The 15,368-nt window shown below is 41.3% G+C and overlaps 1 protein-coding gene across 2 annotated transcripts in view; it reads left to right on the top strand.

The window, feature by feature from the left end:
- Positions 1–1,789: 1,789 nt before the first annotated feature.
- The window catches only part of LOC110300352 (putative ATP-dependent RNA helicase DDX60), a 130,769-nt gene continuing 117,190 nt past the window's right edge, over positions 1,790–15,368 (top strand). For both annotated transcript variants that reach the window (XM_029480658.2, XM_021170508.3), the window contains exon 1: positions 1,790–1,986. The gene's annotated coding sequence lies outside the window, so the exon portion shown is untranslated. The remainder of the gene's footprint in view (positions 1,987–15,368) is intronic.

Genomic DNA, 15,368 nt, shown 5'->3' with positions numbered 1-15,368 from the left:
GATGGTTAATGCAGAGATAACTAATGAATAAGGGACAGCTGGGCACTCATCCTAAAATGAGACATTGATATCTTTTCCTCCAAAGCTCAAGGAATATTATGGGGAAAAGGAGGGAAAGAATGTAAGAGTCTCAAATAGGAAAGAGTGCTGTGAAGCACTCTCTTCTGGACACGACATGCCTGTTATACCTGTGAATTCATAGTAACAGTGACTATCAACACAAGACAAGGCTCATCAACGTTCCATCACTGATGAGAGGGGCTCATGCGCTCTCCCTTCTTCCTGAGGACCAGCAAACATTAACAGTGAGGGAGACATATCCCTCAATGGTGGCCACAGAGTTGTCCGTGCTCTAGTAAATTATATATATATCCTGATGTGACATATCCTCAGCCTATCCCCTGTGTGCTATAATTGTAGACTTTTGACCTGAAAACCCTGTTTTCTCCACCGAGAGCTCTCCTGAGGTGCCAGCTTACTCTTGGTCAGCTGGCTGTGTAAAGAACTCACAGTGCTCACGGTTGGCTTAATAAGCATGGAGATTTGTAACCTGGAGTAGATTATTTCAATTTCATTCCTTGGTTTGTGGTTTCCCATCATCTTCATAGAGTCTTGCTAGAAGACTCCATATGTAATCAAATTACCAGCCTGAATTTCTGCCTCTGTCACCATATTAAGACCCTGCTTATGATTATTTTGGGCCCACCTGGGATAATCCACTTATATCATGCTCCTTGGTTTAGGCTATGTGTGCAGTATCTATTACCACAGTTACCACAGTCTCAGGGAATTAGGACGCTGACTTCTATTGGAGGGAACAGGAAAGGGTGACATTTTCTCACCCAGGAGGACAAAGCCTCAACAAAGCCCAGACACCTCTACCTTTCCAGGTAGTATTTTAATGTAAAGGAGGACAGAAAGGTGGGACCCTTTCTTACTGTTACTAAGGAAACAGGGGCTAGGTCAAAAGCTGACCATGAGGGAAGGGTCCATCTTTAATGGCCTTCAAAACAATGGATGTTTGTCAAGTTATCTCAACACATTGCATTCTGTTGCTCTTTCCCTATGGAAGAGAGTTCTGCCAGTGCCTGACAAAATAGCTTTTGGTCCCATTGTTGTCACGGTCACCCAAATGCAAGAGTCCCCCACTTTCTAGAATTCTGATATTGAAAATAGAATTGTCATATTTAGAGCCTTCCTAAAGTTCAGCAAGCACAGGATACTAAGCAAGCCAGCTTTCAACCCCAAATTTCAGGTATTGACAGGTAAAAAACCAAACCAAACCAAACCAAACCAAACCAAACCAAACCAAACCAAATCAAAGGAAAGAAAAGTTATTAAGGCTGAGAAAAAAGTAGGCTCCATTTTCAGCTTGTTTAGTGGTGCCATTTGGCCAAAGAAGATCCCAAATGGATTAATCACAGGCTTCAATAATAGACTCATGTAATCTCAAATTCCTACCTACCTTTAAAATACTACCTGAAAAGGTAGAGGTGTCTGGGCTTTGTTGAGGCTTTGTCCTCCTGCTGTCATTAGCACAGTAGGAGCAATAGGCACAACCCCCGGAGTTCTGCTGCTACAGCCTCTCCAATGTTGCCTTGCTTAAATGTCTCCAGATTTCCCTATCAAGATCCTCCTCCTTACCTCAAGAATCCCAAAGCCTCTGTTTTTCCTATCTTAACAGTACTAACTTTACCGAAGGATGAGCAAAGCTGCATTCACCAAATGCTCTTTGGTTAGTGATGAATGGAAACCGAAACTTAAAGCTTCTGGGAGCAGAAGAGAAACTGAAACTATCCTTCACTTATAAAAGGCGGTCTGAGAGACTCAGAAGTTTCCACTTTTTGGAGCGAGCGATTGATCTTAGGTCTCCCGACTGTGCGCTTACTTGTTACCTGCAGCGCGGACCAGCGCACTCAATACCTGCTGCGCAGACCAGCGGTTCTCTGCACGCAGCAGGTCCAGGTTCCCGGTCTGGGCTTCGCGGTGAGGCCAGGGGTTTGCTTCTGGGCTCGCCAGGGGATTGTAGGGCGTGCCTAGGTCAGAGTATCCCAAAAGAGGAGCTGGAGCGGAGCTGAGGGGACACACTAGGAGGTAGCAGACCCACCTACCCCAGTGGCCAGTACTCGGTGGACCACAGAGGAAAGGGGTTTGAATGATGAGTGGCAGGGAAAAAGATGTCTGACTCAGTCTCTTAAGGATCCTTCGTAAACGGGTAGCTGGGACAGGGATCAATAAGTAGGGGCAATGGGGTGTGTGCACAGCCAATAAATGTTGAACATCCCCACCAATAGTTTTTCTCCTAGGTGCCGAATCGAATCGGGGCCCTACTCCAGACTTCCAGAGCTAGAAGCAGAATGTGAAGAAAAACCCAGATGAATTATAGTTGCCCTGAAATTGCAGTGGCTAAGACAAGTTATGCTTTACTGCAGAAACGCATCCCCCTACCCAGTCTCTTCGTATGCTATCCCTAGCAGTCTCCCTGGGCTATAACTATAACTATCCCTCCTCTTCCTATAACTATACCAGGAATGGTACTCCCCATGGAACCCAGGCTGGGCCAACTTGGAGTAACCCCGCTGCCTCTGTCTCCCTGTTTGAGTCACCTGAGATTTAATGTATTCATGTGTAAGGAGCAGGGATTGATTTTCTGTTTCCTCATCACAAATCAGCACAAACAGTTGCTTTAAACACAATAGGTGTTTTATTTTACAGATTCTGTTTAGGCATAGGCTAAGTGCTTTTTGCAAAGCCCAGCATAGCATCCTAATGAACTCAAGATTTCTGCCAGGGTGGAGCCAGGTTCTGGGTGCTCATTTTGGTTCGTTGAGGTCAGCAAGAAGCCTGGAATTCTCTGATTTCTTGCAAGTTGTTGATTAAGGGTAACTCAGAGTCTAATACCTTCCATTGTCACACTTCAGGTCACTTCTCACAGGTGGCTGTACTTTCCAAGGATATAGGAGGCTTTCTCTCTTAACTAACATGCCTCATTACCAGAGACTGTCCTGGTAATAAGGGTGTCAGGACGCCCAACATACATATATGTATATACATACATACATCATATGTACATATATACATATACACATATACACATATATACATATATACACATAGATGTATGTTGTATGTATCAGGTCTATTATGTTTTGCAGGATTTTGTGACAATTCTTGTAATTTCATTTCATAATGAGTAAAAGATTGAGAAATCAGTAAATAGTTTTTAGATTCACTTTTTAAGTGTGTGTGTGTGTGTGTGTGTGTGTGTGTGTGTGTGTGTGTTGATGTGTGGGAATATGCATTTGAGTGCAAATATACTAGGAGTCCAGCGTGGTTGGATCCCTTGAGCTGTTACAACCTGTTGTGAGCCTGTGTTTGTTCTAGGAACAGAACTTGGTAGGTCCTCTACAACAGCAGTAGACAGTCTTAATTACTGTGTCATCTGCCATCTTTCTGGCCCTTTATATGTTCATACTTTCTAAAGGCACAACGTGCCTGTGGGGATCAGAGGACAATCTGCAGGGATGTGTTCTCTTCCTCTCTCAGGTAGGTCTCAAAGATAGAACGCAAGTCATCTGGCTGGGTGGCAAGCACCTTTACCCACTGAGCAATTTTATTGGTGCGGTTATGTAGATATTATTCAATGTAGATGCAGTCTGCATGTTTTAGCCTGAAAATATAGTCCTATATTACTGTGGCTACCACTAGAAATAGTTTTACTACATGTAAACTATGTACATAGCTCCATTGAATCTTTTTATTTTCCAGTTTCTCGGTGGATTTTTTTTTTTTTGCATTCCCCCTCTTCCTATAACTATATAATTCCAATTCAAGATAGAGAATTGGTGGAATTCCTCACTTTACAATGACATGTTATATCTTTTTGCATTCTCAATGAACTAAAATGTGTGTTTGATGCAGAATCCTGGCTCCAAGGTATTTTCTTTTAGAAATTTAAAAACATGTTTTTTTTTCCCTCATAAAAGTATCCAGCAATATTATTTCTTTTCATTCTTTTGAATGGCCTATATACATACATGTTATTAACAGCTTGTCATGCACATACTACTACTAATGACTTGCTTGGTATAAGTTGATGGTCCAGTCCAGGCGGTACGTGAAGGAGTACAGGGTCGATCCTTATGGACAATAACTAGACTCAGTGTTCCAGGAGGGTTTGCACCAGTGGGGTGAGCGTGAGCTCTGGGATGGCTGTCAGCTCTGGCCTTTGGTCTGGTTCTATGAGGCTGGTTGGGGATGAGTTGCAGAGTGCTTTGTTTATAGAGTGATAACCAGCTGCTCTTTCATATCACCAGCTCACCCTAAAGATAAACTGCAGAGACATACATTTTTACACATACAGGAATCCCTTAGAAACACAAAGCCAGAAGCCATAGTACATATGCTAAGGACCTGTAAGATGGAAAAGAGAGTTCTGACTCAACATTATAAGACAAAATGCCTTGAGTTTGGCCATCTACTTAGTAGTGGGTATGAAGCCTACGCTTAAGAGTAGATTGTTTCCTCAGCGAGAAAACTCATTTTTCATTTGCAAGTGATTACCTATTAGGAATAGCTTCTAGGTTAGAGATGGGCCCAGAGAGGGGCATGTGTTCACTTCTTTCAGTCCTGGTACCCCATCCTGTACAGACCCATGTAGGTCCTTGTGCATATTGCCACAGTCTCACATTGCCAGAGTTCACATGTGCTTCAGCCCTGTTGTATCCAGATCTTGGTGCCTTGGTGTCCCCTGGCTCTTACGCTTTTCCCACCTTCTCTTGGGCTCAGAGAACTCTGAGAGGGTTAGCTTTGGCAATAGCCTAGGTTATTTGGGTGTTCCTATGAGACTTATTTAGCCAAGAGTTAGATGTAACCCGTTAGGTGTAACCCATTCCTGGTACTGGAAGCTCCATTTTGCAACAGATGTCAAGTTGGGGCTCTAACCTCACCCCCTTATTTGGCAAATTCATTTAGATTGTCTTCATATATGTGTTTCTGATAGGAAGGTTCTACTGTATTAGGTCCTCTCCATTTCCTCTCCCTTGCCTCATTCCATTACAACACCACCCCACCCCCACCCACTGCCATCCACCCATAACTAGATATTCTACTTCCTTCTCCTAGGGCAATGCAACCTTCATCCTAGTCAGTCACACAGTCCTTAACCCCTCTGGTTATACAGCTTGTAGCTTGCTTATCAATGACTTAACAGCTAGCATCCATTTAAGTGAATACATACTATATTTGTCTTTTTGAGTCTGAGTTACCTCACTCAGGATGATTTTTTTTTTCTAATTCCATCCACTTACCTGTGAATTTTGAACCTTCTGGAAGACTGGACTTAAAGATAAACATTGCTAAAATTTGGCTTTATCCTGGAATGTACGGTTTTTCCATGTATTTTGACTAAACGTTTTGTTGGGTCTAGTTTGAGCTGGCATCTGTGGTCTCTTGACAATTGGCCAACATCTAGATGTCTAGGCCCTTCTGGCTTTGAGAGTCCGGTTGAGAAGCAGGTTTGATTCTAGGAGGTTTGCCTTTGTATGTTGTTTGGTCTTTTTCCCTTCCATCTTTACTATTCCTTCTTTGTTCTATATGTTGTAGTTATTATGTGACTTGGGAAGTTCTTTTCTGGTCTAGTATACTTGGTGTTCTTTATGCTTCTTGTACCTTGATAAGGACCTCCTGCTTTAGATTGGGAAATTTTCTTCGATGATTTTTGTTGAAAATATTTTCTGTACTTTGGACCTGAGTTTCTTCTCCTTACTTTATTTCCGTTATGCATAGATTTTGAATTTTCATAGTGTCCCAGGTTTCCTGGATGCTTTGTGCCTGGATTCCATTAGATTGAGCATTGTTTTGAGCGAGTATCCATTGCTTCTATTTTGTCTTCAGGAACTGTGATTTCCTGCCTCATCTTTCGTATTCTGTTGGTGATTCTAGCCTATGAGGTTCCTGTTCGAGTTCTAAAGTTTTCAGTCTCAGTTTTTCATCAGTTTGGGTTTTTTCTATTGATTCTATTTCTATTGTATGTCTTGAACTTTTGTTTCGTTTTGTTTTAAATTTACTAACACTGTGTTTTTATAGATTTCTTTAATCAATCTATACCTTTCCTTTTTAAGGACTTCTAACATATTCATAAAGGCCGTTTGCAAGTTCTTGTCTTGTGCTTCAGCTATATTACAATTCTTGGGGGCTACTGTAGTAGGACTGATAACCTCTAGTAGAGACACATTATCCTGGTTGTTATTGATTATACTTTTTACACTGGCATCTTGGACAATTTGGGATGATTGTGATTCTAGGTGCTGATACCTGGTCTTGTCTTTGTTGGGTAGATGATTCATTCCTTGCATTCTGTTGGTATCTCTGGGTGATGGCTCTGCGTTGTCTGATAATGAATGCTTCTGAGATCCTGCCTAGTATGGCCATTTGGGAGTTCATGTTAGAATGTGTTTCTTGGCATTGGAAGTTGACACTTAGGGATGGTAATGGGCTGGGGAATAGGCTAATGAGCCTCACAGGAGGGTAGAAAGCAGGGTTTGTCAGTAATGTCTGCTTAGTCCTCTGGAAATGGAGGCAGAGAGGAAAGAGAGGCAGCATCCAGCAGTGTGCTCCAGATCTGGGTATAAGATTAGGCAATTTGCTGGAACAGACAATTGAGAATACAGAGCTCACAATTGTCTACCTGCTTCCCTGGCTGGCGTGGCTGTGTACAATAATTTTTAAAATTACTATACCAATGCTCCAGGTCCAGCCTTCCATCACTAGACTAAATAGGAAGCCTCCTGCCAAACTTGTACTACCGGACACCTTCTTGCTTTATTTTCTTAGGTCCAGAAACAGTTTGCTGTCTCCTCCAGATCTCCAGAGGAATAGATGTCTTTTGTGTTGGAAACTGCAACTATAGGGTTAACATAAAAGAATGTTTGGTTGTCTGTGTATCTCCCTTCTCCTCCTTGCTTGTGCAAGGTCCTTGGAAACTTTGTTATCATGGCCTGCTCTTGTTCAAGTGAAACATTCTATAACTCTCAGACTCATGTGAGCCTGAGGAAGATAAAACGTGTAAGAGTTTCAAAACCCCAGAAGCTCCTTGTAGGACTAACAACAGCCTTGTAGTGTGGTTGACTATGTACAGATATTCTTAATTTGTTACATTATCTCATAAGTGAAATTTGGGTTCACTCCTACTTTAATAAATTTTGAAAATTTCCTTGTTATGTTGGTTTTTTTTTCTCATGGAATTAAGGAAGTAAAATAAGAAAGAAACAATAATTAGGAGAGAGAAGAATGGAACGTGAAATGGGCAGTTTCCATTTTAAAAAATAGGTCAAAATAAAAGAGGATTTTTTTATTTTATTTTTTAAAAATAAGTATTTTTCCACAGAGTACAATAAGATTTTGTCCTGGGGCAAAGACTAGATTATTTGAATGGGAGAGGAGAGATGAGGGCAGGCAGTGCCAGGAGGTTCTCAAGCTTAACAGGAAGTCAGCCAGAGAAGCCTGGAGGAGGAGAGGGTGATGAAGAGGAGGAGGAGGAGAGGGACGCCCAGGATGCATGGAATACCTATTGAAGGTTGTTAATTAGTAGAGTGTATTTAGAAACTTACCTTCGTGTATGCAAGGATTGTAACTGAAGAACAAGAAGCCAGTGCATTTGAGAGAGAGAGTGGAAGGGACAGAGGAGGACTGGAAGAAGGAGAGGAGGAGGGAGAGCGATGGGAATACAGGATTCATATATGAAATCCTCAAAAGAACATATTAACAACTCCTAAGGTCCATTCTTATAAAACTTGGAATCAGCCCACTGTTTAAAATTAGGTTATAAGTTATTGATCAGCTATGCTAACAACTGGTTTAAACAAAAATGGTTAGTCAAGATGATTACTTATGTTTCCTGTTGTCAGAAAGTCTAGAAAAGTGGCTTTAAAGTAGTCAAGCTTCCTGAATTGTATGCTTAGAAACTTTCAAATGAGACCAATAAAATGGCTGAGCAGAGAACTAGCTGCCAAGTCTGAGAAAACCCGCGTTCTACCTCTGAGACCCACACGTGGAAGAAGATACCTGACTCCAGAAGTTTCCCCACAATCTCCACATTTATGTGGCACATAGGCACACACACTTAAAATAAAGAAGTGAAACGCAATAATTTTTTAAAAAATTCTTTGAAAATGCCACTTTATAAACAACTCTTTTAGTGTTACTCTAGATAAGGATAACTATATTGCTTTGCCAGTTATTAAACCTCTTGCAAAACCCTAATCTCTCTCCTAAGTCTTTCTGTAATTGTGAGCTTTGCCACCTGCACCCAAATTCATGAAATAATGACTCTGAGACTGAATTATTATGAATAACTGCCTAGGCCAGAAGCTAGGGCTTGTTCCAGAACTAGCTTGTAATTCAACTATCCTGTTTATTCTAATCCTGCCACATGTGGGTTACCTCTTCTCAGGTTCATGCAACCTTCTCCTTCATCGTTCGGAAGGCAAATCTCCCGTTCTACACCTGGTTCTATCCCACTATCCTATCTCTCTGCTGAACGTTCCATGTTCCAATTCTGCCTCAGCTCATTGGCCATAGTTGTTTTTAAAAAATTTTTAATTAATTTAAGTTTCCATACACTGCACAAAAAATTCCTTCTACATCTTTTGTCATTCAGTTTTGGCTATTACCACACAAAAGTAGATAGATAGATCCATTTCCAATAAGTTCTTTTTTCTAAATTAGTTTTTATGAAATACTTAACTTTATTGGTTTATTTTGAGTTCTCCTTCTCAATCTTTGTAATTGCTGTCTGTTGACTTTTTACAGAACAGTGCCCCTATGAGAACAACTTGGTCTAGAATCTTGGAAGGTTCTAGATGATTACCCACAGGACAGATACAATTAAACTTAGGAGTGCAGTTCAGGTGTAGCTAGCCCAAGAGCATCTTACAGCTGTTGAAATCTGAAACAATTATAAGGGGTTTTATTAGCACTGAATTACCCACATTCACCTCCCCCACTGCTACACACACACACACACACACACACACACACACACACAAAGAGGTATTAGTTAGATCAACCAGTAGAGATGTCACTGAAGTAGCAAGGATAGTCAGAATTAAATAATCGGATGGCAAATCAACAATGTCGTCGTGGGAAGTTGTCCAGAATGAGGACAGGGGCAGACTATAAATATTAACCTCCTTGGCCTTGGCAGGAGGGGAGAAACTTCATAGGATTTGCTAACAATTGTTTACATACAATATCAAGCTAAGCTTGTTCATAATAGTGCTTCTGGTTCAAAGAAAAGAGAGGGTCCCTTCAGTTTCTATCTTTTATCCCCTGACTCCTGCATCTTCCATCCCTCAGGGAAGCCTCCCTAGTCTTTCTAATCACATTGTCTTTGGCTATAACTGTTTGGTGTTCCATGTGGTACTGAGAGAGGCCTAGAGATGACTTGGAAAGTTTTCTTACTTGTCATAAGTCATGGTGGTAGCTGATTAGGGGGCTCAGTGGCAGGTTGCCATCTTTCCTGAGAAGCAGCTGTTGGAGATCAAAGTGTTCTGACTAACAGTGGAGGATGCTGGGTATGGATGGAGGGATACAGCCACTTTCTTCTTCAGACTACACAGGCACTGTTGTGTTCCACATTTGAGAAAGCAGTCTATGTATACATGTTCTTCACAGCTTGGCAGTTAAGCACTGCTAGGACTTGCTTGACCTGAGTTGACTCCCCTGTTCAGGTAGGATTGATACTGGCAGATACTAATTAGAGTCAGTGTTATAAGAAGTGGCTGAACTCTCTGGAGAATGGGCGCAAGTCAAGCGGTGTGAACCAGAGAGATGCACACACCACAGGTCTAAGAAGTGTGGTTGACCTAATTAGAGTGGCAAACCTGAGCTCTGGAATGATCGCCTGCTTTTGTCCTTTCTATAAGGTCCGATGGAAGACGGATTGCTTTTACAGTGAGAACAAGTTCTCTCTCGTCAGATCACCACCTCTCTCTCTCTCTTTTTTTTTTTTTCGGTTTTTCGAGACAGGGTTTCTCTGTGTAGCCCTGGCTGTCCTGGAACTCACTCTGTAGACCAGGCTGGCCTTGAACTCAGAAATCTGCCTGCCTCTGCCTCCCAAGTGCTGGGATTAAAGGCGTGCAAAGCCTAGATTATATATTCTATTGTTCTTTTCATTAGTGTTTGTGGTATCAGACAACCTGGCATTTGTGGTATCAGATAACCTGAGTGTGGTGTCCAGGTTAACAACTTGAGATTATAACAGGCTTGTTTTAGTCTTGATATTTTCTATTTGTGATATTGACAGTTAAACCCAAGGTACTAGGCAAGAGCTACATCCTTAACCTTAAAAAAAAAAAAAAAACCAAAAAACCAAAACCAAAACCAAAAAACAAAAAACATTTATTGAGAACAAGGATCTTGCTGTTTTTCTTCTTACCTGTTAAGTAATGTGCGTGTGTCTGTCTGTGTGTGTGCACGCAGGCGTGCGTTCACACTCATTTACTAGTTATTACAGGTATGCAAATAGCTGATTCTATGTTCCATAGCATGCCACTTAAGTTAAGAGGGGGAAGAAGGAGGACTAGGGTAATGGTTGGGACTTCCATTGTGTGTTAAGGATTGCATATAATTTGTTACAGAGCTAACTAGGGAAGCTCTCACATAATGTGGTGAGAGGAGAGTAGGCAGGCAGGCAGGCTGTGGAATGAATCTCTTAACTGTAAAATTAAAAACAATGGTTTTATGTATTCACTGATAAGTGGATATTAGCCCAAAACTTAGGATACCCAAGATATAAGATACAATTTGCTAAACGCATGAAACTCAAGAAGAATGAAGACCAAAGTGTGGACACTGTGCACCTTCTTAGAATTGGGAACAAAACACCCAGGGAAGGAGTTACAGAGACAAAGTTCGTAGCTGTGATGAAAGGATGGACCATTTAGAGACTGCCGTATCCAGGGATCCATCCCATAATCAGCTTCTAAACGCTGACACCATTGCATACACTAGCAAGATTTTGCTGAAAGGACCCAAATATAGCTGTCTCTTGTGAGACGATGCCGGGGCCTAGCAAACACAGGAGTGGATGTTCACAGTCAGCTATTGGATGTATCACAGGGCTCCCAATGGAGAAGCTAGAGAAAGTACCCAAGGAGCTAAAGGGATCTGCAACCCTATTGTTGGAACAACATGATGTACTAACCAGAACCCCGGAGCTCTTGTCTCTAGCTGCATATGTATCGAAAGATGGCCTAGTCGGCCATCAATGGAAAGAGAGGCCCATTGGACTTGCAAACTTTATATGCCCCAATATAGGGGAATGCCAGGGCCAAAAGAATGGGAATGGGTGGGTAGGGAAGTGGGGGGCGCTATGGGGGACTTTTGGGATAGCATTGGAAATGTAATTGAGGAAAATATGTAATAAAAATATTAAAAATCAAAAAAAAAAACAATGGTTTTTATACTCCATCATGGCTAATTTAAAAGTAGTGCTGTAGCAGCAGGCACCTGCATCTCAGTGATAGTTATGACTTTTTAATTAAAACTTTATTACTTTCTTCAGTGTAGTATTTCCTTAAAACATTTATTTCTTTATTAAAGAGTTGCTGTGGTTTAGGTCATAGATACATGCATGTTAATTCGTTTGGAATGAACTAAAACTATTTGTTTTGTTAGAACAGTTCTATAAAACAGCCCAGATTTACCGTGGACATTCTGTTTTGTTTTGGTCTTTTTGTACCACTACCGCCCACCTTCCATGGACATTGTGAATATATAGGAACTTATTAATTGCCTTATAGTATTTTATAAGATAGAATTAGACACTATCCATTCTTGAAACTTTTCATTGAAAAATGGGTGTTTGTGTATGTGTGTGTGTATGTATGTGTGTGTATGTGTGTGTGTGTGTGTGTGTGTGTGTGTGCATGCAGATGCATGCTACATTGGTATGGATACTGTCAAAGGCCAGAAGGTGTCAGATCTTTTGGAGTTTGATTTTTATAGGCATTTCTGAGCTGCCTGAAGAGGATGTTGGGTACCCAACAAGAGTTCTCTCACTGAGCCACTTCCAGCCCCTCTTTTCTCTTTGTAACATGTTTGAGGCTAATTATCTTTTGCCTGTTTAGTTCTCACCAACTAGCCATTTTTCTTTTGAGCTTGGTACAGTGTGGAGAATGCCAGCTAATGCACAATTCCCAAAGTTGAGGACTGTGTTTAAAATTCTTAACCTGGGGCATAGGACTCTTTAAAATTGGATTCTTCATGTCTTTCCAGTTTATCTCCAACCAAGCACCCTGCGCCTTGCCTTCAAGAATGAACCACAGAATCTCCAGTTCAGCTTGGAGTGCCATATTCTTTGTCCTAATTAACATGATGCTGATTTTTCTCCTTGGACTGCCATGCCTTAGCTCTCCCCCGCCCCCCCCCCCCCCCCGCAAGCTTCTGTAGTTCATTATCTTTATACACTATTCCCAGAACCTCTGAATACAAGAATCTTATTAAAGAGCCCCTCAGCAACCTGTGCCCTTGCAGTGCAGACACCCAACACTTTGTTTCCTTTGAATCTCGACCAGGGGCCGAGGACCTGCTTCATATATGCTTGAGTGCTCTACAGCAAGTGTGGGGTGTGGTGACAAGTAGACCCTCTGCAAGGCTTTGAAAACGACAGAGTGGCTGTGTGAGTTAAAGAGACCATGCTCACACTCCGGCCCACGTGTAAATGCTGCTTTTATTTTCTCAGATTGAGGGATGAGATGAGAGCCATACTCAGGCTTTACAGATACATGGCTTGGGCTAAGCTCAGTCTCTATCTATCCCTAGATCTAGGCCTGGAAGCTTCTAGCTTCTGTACAATCTAATCTTCTGGAAGCCTGGACCTTTCATCTTCCAGCCTCTGTCTGCTATCCTAGGCCTGGAATGCTTCAGCCTCCAACACTGCTGAGTAAGTTCAGCCTTTCTGAATTCAGGCTGGCTGGTTGAACTCAGCTGTTCTGGCTCAAACTCCTTTCCATTCTTTCTGACTCAAATTTTCTTCTCTTGGGTTGAATTGATATCTCTGAATTGCTCTGCTTGGCCTTATACTAACTTTGGCAATCTGTTCTAATTTGGCTCCTTCTCATTCTCTGGCTTATTCTGTCTTTCTGTGGCTAGCTTGTTCTCTCTCCAGCCTGTCTCTGTGAAAATGCCATACACACCCCACCACACACCCTTTTTCTCTCTCTTGCTGCTCTTAAGTAGCTTCTCTTTCCTATGCTGTCCTTGTGTGAGTTGACTGTAGCCTATCACCGACTCACTCTGTCAAATCTTTCTCTGATTTGTCACTTTGTCTGCCCCTCAATTAGATGTCACCTTCAGATATAGCTGCTTCCTTTTGCAAACTAACCTTACCGTCATTGTTAGGGATTAAAGGTGTATACTAGTGGCATGTCTGTATTTCAGCCAGATCATAAAGTATTCCAGGACATGTTTGCATTTTGCCCAGATCATATAGATCTAGAAGTTATTTAGGATGTGATCCCTTGCCAAAGCAGCCCTGTTGCTAGGTTAAAATTCCTCTATACCCAGGTGGTTTTTAAATATCCTGGACCACAGTCATTGCTTCTTTCTTTAGATTTGATCATTTTCACAGACACATATCCTCATCCATTTTAATATTTGTTATTAGTGTTGGCTTCACCACTGTATGTTCCTGTTTTAATATTATGGGATAGAAGTCTCAGATTTCTGGCTTCTCTCTGTGTCCACAGATCTCTCTCTCTCTCTCTCTCTCTCTCTCTCTCTCTCTCTCATCTATTTATGCAGTTATCTATGTATCTTTATATCTATTACATAATAACTTATTACTTAGACATGCTATACAACAGATATCTGAGCTTTTGGCTATCCTTCAAAAATATGTCATCTTGGCAGTCTCCTCTTTCCTGCAATTGACTAGTGATTAGTAATGTTGAGAGTTATTTATTTAGTTCTCTTCTCTTCTTTTTTTCTTTTTTTTTTCTCTCTCTCTTCTCTTCTCTTTTTTTTTTTCTTTTCACTTCTTGATGTGGTCTCTCTTCATCCAAGCAGCTTGTTTGTCCCAGTGGCCTCTTTTAGCATTATTAAGCAAATGACCTATATATTCAGATATAGTTGAGACCTTGCCTTTGACTTTTAGTCTTTCACATTTAAGATTCTACATTACATGGCTTATTGTCAGTCCCAAAGCCAGTCAAATTAAGGTGGACCACGAATGAGTTAATGACATTTGCTTGACTTGTAGCCTCATTCCAAGATTCTGGGGTCAGAGAATGAATAATCTATCTTGTTGCATAAACAACAATTATTTGTGTATGTGTTATTGTATGTGAGATGCATGCACGTGCATGAATGCATCCATGTGTCCCTGCATATTTATTTGGAGGACCAAGGACACAACTGAGTGTTTTTCTCTCTCTCTCTTTTTTTTTTTTATTTTTTATTTTTTTATTGCCTTCAGACAGAATCTGCCATGAAACTAGGAGCTTGCTCTTTTAGCTAGACTCACTAGTCAGTGGGCTCCTGATAGCTGCTTCTCTTCATTCCCTAATGGTAGTTACAGAAATATGCCTCATGCCTGGGTTTTTACATAGGTGTTGGCATTTTGGACTCAGTTCCTCATGCTCTCATAACAAGCTCTCTTAACTATGTAAGCATCTCTCATCCCTGAATCAGAATCTTCAGAGTCATCCTTGACAGCCCACTTCTCTACTCTGATTTGATTTGTTGTCAGTCTCTGACCTACTTACCTTTTAACATCAAATAAATTCAGACCTTTCCAGCCTTATTACCTCAACCTCCCATTAACCTGTGATGACACCAAGCTGCCACTGTTACTTTGCCCAGCAGCAGCTCTCTCTGTGTCTGTGACAAGAATATTATTCCCACCCCTGTACTGTGCTGGAGTAATCTCTTCAAAATGCAATGTTTTCTCACCTCCTTCGCACCCTTAGAAGCTAACTATAAAGCGTGTTCAAAGGATCTGCACGCTTTGGTGTATCTCAGGCCCTAGCTCTTGAACATCAAACACTTTCTCCTACTCTCCACTCCAGGCTCCTGGCTTCTTACAGACACCTGGTTTGGTGTTCATTCCTTCATGCCACAGGTCATTACATATGTAACATATGGTGTTCTTCTCTTCCTTGCCTGGACCTTTCCTTTCCTTTGTTTTGCCTGATTCTTGTTTAATCCTTTAGAATTCTCTTTGGGCATTGACTTTTTTTAGAGCAATGTCTCACATCTTTGACTTGGTCTCCTTTGTAATTTTTCCATTGCATATACCATGATGTGATTAATGGTTGTTTTCTTGGTTTTTGTTCCTAGAGAACAGAGTGCACATAGAATGTGCT

Source organism: Mus caroli, unplaced genomic scaffold, assembly GCF_978045245.1.
Source record: "Mus caroli unplaced genomic scaffold, Mus_caroli_1 scaffold_10, whole genome shotgun sequence".
NCBI classification, from domain to species: domain Eukaryota; kingdom Metazoa; phylum Chordata; class Mammalia; order Rodentia; family Muridae; genus Mus; species Mus caroli.
The sequence above is the reverse complement of the archived record's forward strand: the minus strand, read 5'-3'. Positions and strand labels throughout refer to the sequence as shown.